The 8,814-nt window shown below is 44.1% G+C and overlaps 2 long non-coding RNA genes across 2 annotated transcripts in view; both read left to right on the plus strand.

Annotated features, from left to right (window-relative positions):
- LOC135812531 (uncharacterized) overlaps positions 1–799 on the plus strand; it is a 1,626-nt gene extending 827 nt beyond the window's left edge. The window contains exon 3 of the long non-coding RNA XR_010552841.1: positions 713–799. This is a non-coding gene — a long non-coding RNA (uncharacterized LOC135812531). The remainder of the gene's footprint in view (positions 1–712) is intronic.
- A 1,959-nt stretch (positions 800–2,758) lies between these two features.
- On the plus strand, positions 2,759–7,622 carry LOC135812474 (uncharacterized). The gene is made up of 2 exons (XR_010552812.1): positions 2,759–2,976; positions 7,028–7,622. It is a non-coding gene; the product is annotated as an uncharacterized LOC135812474 (long non-coding RNA).
- The last annotated feature ends 1,192 nt before the right edge of the window (positions 7,623–8,814 follow it).

Raw genomic sequence — 8,814 nt, forward strand, 5'->3', positions numbered from 1 at the left:
CTCTGTTGCTGTTTCAGTTGCCGTCATGTTGCTAAAGAAAGGTTCACTGGAGAGGTTCTGCAAAACGAAAATTCGAACGAAGTTTCGCGACAGTCCTTGCAAAAGTGTGTACGAATTTGTGCACGAACTTTGCGTTCTGCACATTTTCGTAGTTTGCGCGGGCCAAGTGCACGTACGCCATGACCCGATCTCACGAAATTTCCTACAAGAGTTCATTTCGCGTTCCCTGCAAGTTTCGCGTCCAAAGTTGCGAAGGTTCGCACTTCATGATGTAGAGCGAAAGTTTGTACGCATTTTCGTTTTGCAGAACCTCTCTAGTGACTCTTTTGTTTCATACGAGACGAGTCAATGAGTCGGTGTGGCTTAGAATCTTTCGCTGTAGAAGAAATCTATTCGTATGTCTATTGGAGAAATAATTGTATCCACTGGTTATAAAATAGGTTAAGACAAACTCACAGAATAAATACCATCGGTCCCTTGGTGTTCGTCCTAAAGAGGTTCGACTGGATATCATTCATACTCACCAAAAGATGTGTAAGATTTTATTATCATGGAGTGCCTTGTTTATCTCTCAGTATTAGTACCTCCAACCATAGCCTTGACCCTTTTATCCTCAGGATCAGTGTAGTTGTTAGAACGAGGTGTCGGACTCAGCAATGTATTTGTTTACATTTTAATACATGTTTATTGTTCCTCCTTTGCTGTGTTTTAGAAAATCGTGGACTAACAGTTTGAAGTCATTGAACTACTTCCAAGAGTTGTATCGACATCAACAGGATTACGATTTCAGTGCAATATGATGCTGGATGACCTTATCACGATAACCCATGATTATAAACCACTATAAACACAGAATCAACAAAAACATCTGCGACACGCACCTGGCGCATGGCTCGAGGGTGGGGAAATCTTAAATATCTGAAAGGCAAGACAAATTTATGGCAGAGTCATGAAATTCTGCAACAGCAACATGCACAGAATGACCTCCGTATAAAAAAAGTATCACCACCTAACTACTCGCATGTTTCCCCGCAGAAGAACATGCATTATGCTAGTGCCATTTTCTGCAAGAAAAGGCTTGCACATCAATGCGTATAATCAAGTGTACATAACCCCCATTATGTACTCTTGGTATAATACGGTGTTGATGTGATCAAGAGTACATAAACCTCTTGATATGATGTGAAAGCCATCATTTACATATTGATATAGGGCATTCCATTGATTGGTGACAGAAAAAACAAAAGAAATTATAGCAATAAAAACTGCTTTATGGCAGTTTTCTAAAAAAAGTTATTGTGTTCTAGTCCATGGACCCCGTCTAAAAAGTAAGAAATTAACGAAATGTGATAGCTGAAAATTAAAATTTCACACAAAACCTCACAATAATCACACACAGAATTAAAAGCTACATGTAGAAGACCTTTTCCCCTCGTGATCTTCTTTCCTATGCATGCATGTTGCCAATTGTTGGTGCAGTACAAGTTAAAGTTGAAAGCAGCATTTCAAGTGTTGTGATTATTGTGAGGTTTTGTGTGAAATTTTAATTTTCAGCTATCACATTTCGTTAATTTCTTACTTTTTAGACGGGGTCCATGGACTAGAACACAATAACTTTTTTTAGAAAACTGCCATAAAGCAGTTTTTATTGCTATAATTATCAAGAGTAGGGAGTTCAGTTCCGGTCACAGAAAAGCGAAAAGTGCAGTCACAGCTCGCCTGTACAAAGTGAATGGGCGCCTCGTGACTGCAGTTCGAGATGCAGTTCGAGGCCCAAGTATCTTCTCCCGCGGCCTTTTCGGCCTTGTCGATGCTATTTTTAGGTAGCTGAGGTCATTACCTTTCCAATGGTGCCACACATGCCATGCTTCCAAAAATAATGCCTCCGCGCTTGGCGCGGATGCACTTCGAAGTACTAATTTCGACCAGATCCGTACTCGGCCCCACGAAGAACACCCGATTTTCGTGTTCAGCGGCCTCGAATTAGCCTAAACCAAGAGGATTCTAGAACATTGAGGCTCGCGCTTTATCACGGTAGAAGGAAGATGATCACAGAAACCAGCCCACGGCGATTTCCTGGTGGTAGACGAAAAAAATCGAGTGAACTGCGCGCACGCTGTAGAAGCAGTGACGGTGAAAACGTGTGACTTGTGCAAGAAGGCGCGCACGGCATGCGTGCACACTGCATGCATGCACACATCCTGTACATGTATCGCCATGTATGTACCAGATAGTGCAGTGCTGGACGGAAACCACACGGCTCACATACTAGTACAATTTACTTCTGTGACTACTTTCTCCCCCGTTTTCCGATCTTCAATCGACTATAACTCTAGATTGCCTTGGAATTTTGGGTTCAAATTTTCACAGGTTGTTTCTCACACCTTCCCGGTTTAGAAAAACTAGCGTTTTATGCAAAACTCGCGAATTTGGTTTTTCAATTGAAGTCCCTATCAAGAGTTCATAACCCATGGACTCTTGATATTATGTATCAGATTGCGACGACCAGGAGGCCCTAAGTAGTGGCTGCAAATGACCGATATCCGTCACTTGCAGCTCTGCATCAGAGACCTGTGGCTGGCCGGGCGAGTCAGAGCGAGGGCGATTCACGGCTTGGTCAAAAAAGCTTTACAGTCGGCCTGGAACGACGTAAACGTCGATCTGCTGCGTCGATCTGCTGACACAGTTCACCTGGTTCACACGCCTGACCTGGCATGCTGCCTTGCGTGAAAGGAACATTTTTCCGAAAGCAAGCTTCTTCTCCAAAATTCGAAATTTCCTTCCAAAAATGCCGTCGTCCTTGACCTCGAAGCTGAATGTTGTTAGGATAGAAAATTAGCGAAGATGTAGCCGACCCATTCTGGCAAGCCGTGTGCCCTCTGGATATGCAGTTGTTCGCCATGGTCAACAATCTTCTTCTCCTTCGTTCGTACTTTCACTTTCCTGACCACGAATACAAGCGGTACCCATGCTCAGGTTAGTGTTTATTTGTCTGTCTATGCACATACATGTATTACAATGTACTGTTCGTGCTGCAGGCACTGGCCGATCATGGAAATAGAGGACGCAGCCAGCTTTCTTTGAATTCTCGTGCTTTCAACAAAAATATGTACACACTTTCCTTGGCTGCTTTTTCCCACCGCCACCATGCATGCACTGCTTTTCAAATTCGTGTTTGCTTTGGCAGTGGTTTCATGGGTATCCTTCAGCCTTCCCTGGCATTCAAAATTCAGAATAGTTTCCACCCAGGTGCGAGTACCTCTGTTCTGCTTAGCACATTGTAGTAAAATTATTTGCAACTGTCCACCACTGCACTCTTGGCTCACATTCACCACACCATAGCGAGGAAGTTTGTTCTTGGATAGATGTCTGGAGGATGTAGAGCATCTATCCAAGAACGAACTTCCCCGCTATGGTGTGGTAAATGTGGGCCAAGAGCGCAGTGAGGAGAGGTGAACAGTTTCAAATTATTTAGCCACATCCGATCCTTTCTCCGATAATTATGGACATGTTTTACTATACCGGTATATTGAATGGCCACTCATGCTTCTATTGAGAGGTAACACCACTCAGGAAACTGAGGAAAGCCAACCGGTGTTGCACAGGATTTGAGGTTGGGAAGAAAAGATGTTCCGATAAAAGAACTGCGAGTACATGTGAAACGTATTATGGAAAGGGCAGTCTGAGTCGAACTAGGATCTCCTGTTCCAGACTGTACCGAAAGCGTGAATATGAATACCGTAAAGTCGCGGATAAAAGCCGGGTTTGCATACAAGCACATCGCAGATAGAAGCCTGAAAATCAAACGGGTTAAATGCATATAAGCCTGTCGCGCGTAGAAGCCTGGCTTCTATGCAAGCGCGGATCGGGTGGGTCAAGAGTGCATGCGCTATGTACGGTGCATAGTAAAACTGCCGCCATACTGGTAGTCAGTGGTAGATCTACGCTTGTCGCGCGTAGAAGCCTGGAATACAAGTCTGGCAAAAATATCAGTGGTGCATATAAGCATGGTTTGCATACAAGCCTGGTTTGCATTAAAGCCTGATGCAGAAAGCGGCTCATGTGCTTATAAGCCCGGCTTTTATCCGCGACTTTATGGTACAGGAGAATGCCGATAATCCGAACAATCACTTATTCGAAATGCCAGTTTCCATTGAATTGAAGGGACAAAAATGAGCTTCTGCTCATTTTCCCCAACCCCAAGCACCATTCAAGCTGTGCACAAGATAGTTTGCAACAGGTTGGAGCAACAATGTATCACGGTGGTGTCATATTGAGGAGCTAGAGTGTGTCTAGTTCCTGTGAAGAGAATGTGAGAAATGATGGAAACGTGAAGGAATGTGCAAGTCTTAGATGGATGTGTGACTGCTCCCTTATCAGAATTTTTCCCCATCCGAACCCCCTGGAGAAAGCGTGCGCCCGAGGGGTGCGGATAATCTACACTCTGCTGTAACAGTTATGTACAATGAGTGCCGATGCACATTGGACAACGTTGCAAATGTAGAATTGTAGGTGGACTGTGGTTCACATTAGACGATCGGAGTACCCCCACCAAACGAAGAGAGCTCAACATCACAAGGTAGAGCTTGCATGTACAATCGAAAAAGAGTACATATACCATTAGCTGATGCTGTTAGTGTGCGTTACGAAGTCTGAAGAAAATGTTGAACGATCTCGGCTGGGATGACGGCTACACCTTAGCTCAGTGATTAGAGCATCGCTGGCCTCAAGCGAAGGTCCCTGGTTCGAATCCTGGTGATGACAGTCAATTTTTTCTTCAGACCTTTCCCGTTTGTGCCTTTCCCTCTAACCAGTGAATATTACTGTTAGCTTCGTACTTTGAGTGATTATCACTTACAGTTACATATACTTGATAATTTCTTAGCGCATGAAAATCGGAGTCAGTACCACAATATTCCTCCCTCACTATAATGAGTCTAGATACTTTGAATGTGGAACAGGGTCCAGGACAGGATCGTCTGCTCTATCCAAATTATGGCCTGGTTGCAATTTGTCTATTTACCAGCAGGTACATCGCGCCAGGGAGTCATAGCACCTACACTGCAGGGAGACTACACAATACTTTATAGAATTTTGGGTCAGGATTTGGAGGTTCTCCGTGATCTGTGCAATCACGGCCTTGACCTACTGACCCTGAGAACGGCCCAGATTAGCAATGCCATGTACGAGCGTGTATAGATCTGCCCAATGGTGCTCCAGGGGTGGCTGAAACAGGAACCCCTGGGTCGAACCCCATGTCATTTTGCTTTACAGTCGCCTGTGCCATCTACCTAGATGCTACAACTCCCTGCGTTGCACCCAGTAAATGCAGCACATCAAGTATACAGCCATGTAGTGTTGGTTGTCACCTGTTCTGATCGTGTGATATCACAAACAATCTTCTACGGTCCATTCATTCGAACCTGGCACGTTAGGGGCCATCCATAATTATCTATCTTTAACAAGAAACGAGAAAAAAAATCGTTCATGGGCGGGTGGGTCAAGAAGGGTTTCGTAATGAAAAATATTGATAGCTGAAACACTAGTCCATTCCAGCTATTTTTCGTTGAGGGGTGAGTAGGTGGGGGTGGGGGACGGTCACAAGTTACTCATCACTAAACTTTTCATTTCGTGAAAATTATCGATAATGCCGGGTCCATAATTGTCGATCTTTTACACGAAGAGAAAAAGTTTCGTTGGTGGGTGGGTCAAGGGGAGTTTCATTTCGAAAAAATATTGATATTACAGACATCAATCGGGGGGGGGGGGGGGGTGGTGGGGTGGTGGGTGGGTGGGTGGGTGGAGGAGGGTCCTTCTTTCATTTCGTGAAAATTATCGATAATGCTGGATAGCTTTAGTCTATGCAATAAAATAGTTGTTTTCTTCACACAGACCGTAAAGTTTAAACAATATCCGGCCAGGTTTGTACCGAACATTTTTTCGAAAGGTAATTTCTCAAATGTTGCCTTGAGTACGTTCTCAGCAACATAGCGGGCCAGTTTCAAATAATTGGACTGCAAACTTGCATCGCTGGTTGTTCCAGCTCCATCACAGGTCGTATCACGGGAAATTGAGCCCAGCTCCACTTCAAGGTTGGGTGACACGTGATGGGCATCACTTCCTGCATGCTGGTGCATGTGACTCAAAAGCTCTGGCTGGCAAGTAGTTTTAGACTGCAGGTGCAATACAAGATTTTTCTGCGATGTGCTATGCATTGTGCATTGCATTTCTCGAGAGACGCTTCACGCTATGTGAAAAAAAAGAATTTCGCTCAATGTGGTATTGTGCATCGTGCAGTGCAACTTTCCCACAAAACTGGACTCAAAGCACCTTATAGCTGTGGTTCACAGGAAAGATTTTCCTATTTGCGACTCTTGGTTTAATGGGTGCAGTAGCATGCATGTGCCTGGTGATATTGTTGCAATGGATCATAGTGAGGGCGTAGCAGTACTTGTGCACTGATAGTTGGTCATGGCATGAGTACATAACCAAGAGTGGGCAACTCGATGATCCCTCTGCCCACGGCAGAAAGTTTCATCACTTCGGCTTTTGTAGGCCATTGGGCTCACTAATACCATCATGCATAGCCAGAGATCAAAACTTGTACATCACAGCTACGGTAGTTGAAGCAGAACAATGAACTGTGGATCCATGCCTACTGAACCTGATGAAACACTCTATCTACATGGCACATGTAGAAATATATGCGCGCTTGCTCATAATCATTGGATTTCGAAGCCGATCGTACCTTATGTTAGTAGTTGCACATTCTTAGCAGTTATGTAGTTTGATAATAACGTTACGATAGATTATCAATACTGGTGGAAACGTTATGCTGGTTGCATATTTTGTACCCGGTGTGCCATGACCAGGCATGCTAATTCATCGGATATTATCAAGTTTGCCTGCCTGCTGGGTGTTGTATCTTAGCTTCACTGTACTACAAATACGATAGGCATAGTTTTCCTAAATTGCTTCTTTATAACATTCAGTTTGTTTTGCTGCAATCTTTTCACGTGTTTTGCAGGATTGTAGCCAAGGGTGAATACCATTATGATGAGCGAAGGTCGCTGAGAACTCATGTCTGAAGGCTGGTCATGTTGGCCCAACGATGACTTTCATTGCCTGTTTCCGCCACCTTCATACTGGAATGAACTGGAACATGTTCCCTCTCTGTTTCTCATGTGGAAGGACGGAACAGATTGTTTGTCTGTCTCTGTGGATCACCGAAGGCTGAACAGTACAGTTGGAAGAATATTGGATCTCACGAAGTGACTGAATCTGAAGCGGCTGACATGCATCTGCACAGCGCTTTCTTTCTGAGATTTGCTTCAAGGCAGGTTATTGTGTACGATTTTGTCCACAGTATTCCTATATTAGCCAAACGTATTTCTCTGATAGTATTGTGACTACACACGCACAATGATCTCTCCGTCATCAGTCTTTCGAAATGATGTGGCTCGCTGATGACAGCATGCATAGCCATAGATCAAATGAGCAGCTAAGGTAGTTGAAGCAGAAGAATGGATCAATGCATCCTGAACCTGGTGTACTGCCTATATGCACTCTCAGTAGTATTTGTAACGTGTTAACTATGAAGTATCAACATTGCTTCTCTTCTATGTGGGTGGTGTGAGTGATGTCAGATGGTCTGTACTGCCATGGCCGATGGTGTTCACGGGAAGATGTTGGGTTGGGCCATTGTGCCCTCTTGCAATATGCTGTTGCAGCCTGAAGGCAATGAAAAAGTTCGAATGCTGATCTGCTTTCAAGCGTAGAATGTTACATTATGTGCATTACATATTTGCATAATTATGTTTTGTACTGGAGTGTGAATGTGCGGCAAGGGCATGCACATGTAAGTATATCGCACTGCAAACAGCCTAAGAGTTCACGTGGTATGTGATAAGTACACTTTTGGAAAGTGCGTGCACAGTCGAATCATGTAATGTTAAAACAGCCTTCGTGCTCCTCCCTGAATGGCTGCACAAGTAGAAATCTCCGTCTTCCTTTGCTTCTTTTTGCTTGAGCTGGCATGGTGGTCGTAGAGTTGGAAATTGTTAAGTATGATAACAATCGTTGTTTGGTCTGGAGACAAGAATGCATTTGGATATTTGTCCCAGGACTGCATGGCTTCCCAAACTGCATGTTGAATGCCATAGATGATTATTGTTCGGTTCAAGAAAGGACTCGTGGGTCTGTCTGGCTATTGTGAGCTCTCGCTAGTCCATTTCCATAGCACTTGCTCTGGATTCACTCGCTGGAATATTCTCCAGTATAGAACAAGAAGTTTAGAAAACCTACTGGTGATATTAGTATGTTATACTAGTTTCTCCGCACTGTACCGCAGCTTTTGTTATCACACACATGCGGGTTATATACAGTAGTTTATCTACAATCCAGCATGATGTTCTTCCAAGAACGCCCCCGACCTAGGCCCTCGGAACGACGTTCTTGGGTGTGCAACATCACTTATAGTTCTAAATCTTAGAATTAAGCGCAGGATTTTAGTGATCACGGTTCCAAATGCATGTCATTGCACTCCGCCTTTGGGACTTATTAAACATGTCATTGCACTCCACCTTTGGGATTAATTCTAAGAGCTGCATGCATGCCAAAGCTTGTCATACAAGAAGAGCAGACTTAATTAAATAGGCATCTTGTACGCATGATTTCTAACATGTAACATCCCTGCCGAAGAGCGTTCTTCCATACTACAGTAGAGTCGAGCGTCCAAGAACGTTGTGTCCAAGAGGTTAGCCTTGGGTGTTCGTATTTTTCAGCCATCCGGCTGCGCTCTTGTAGCATGTTCTT

This window comes from Sycon ciliatum, chromosome 3, assembly GCF_964019385.1.
Source record: "Sycon ciliatum chromosome 3, ocSycCili1.1, whole genome shotgun sequence".
Taxonomy (NCBI): Eukaryota; Metazoa; Porifera; class Calcarea; order Leucosolenida; family Sycettidae; genus Sycon; species Sycon ciliatum.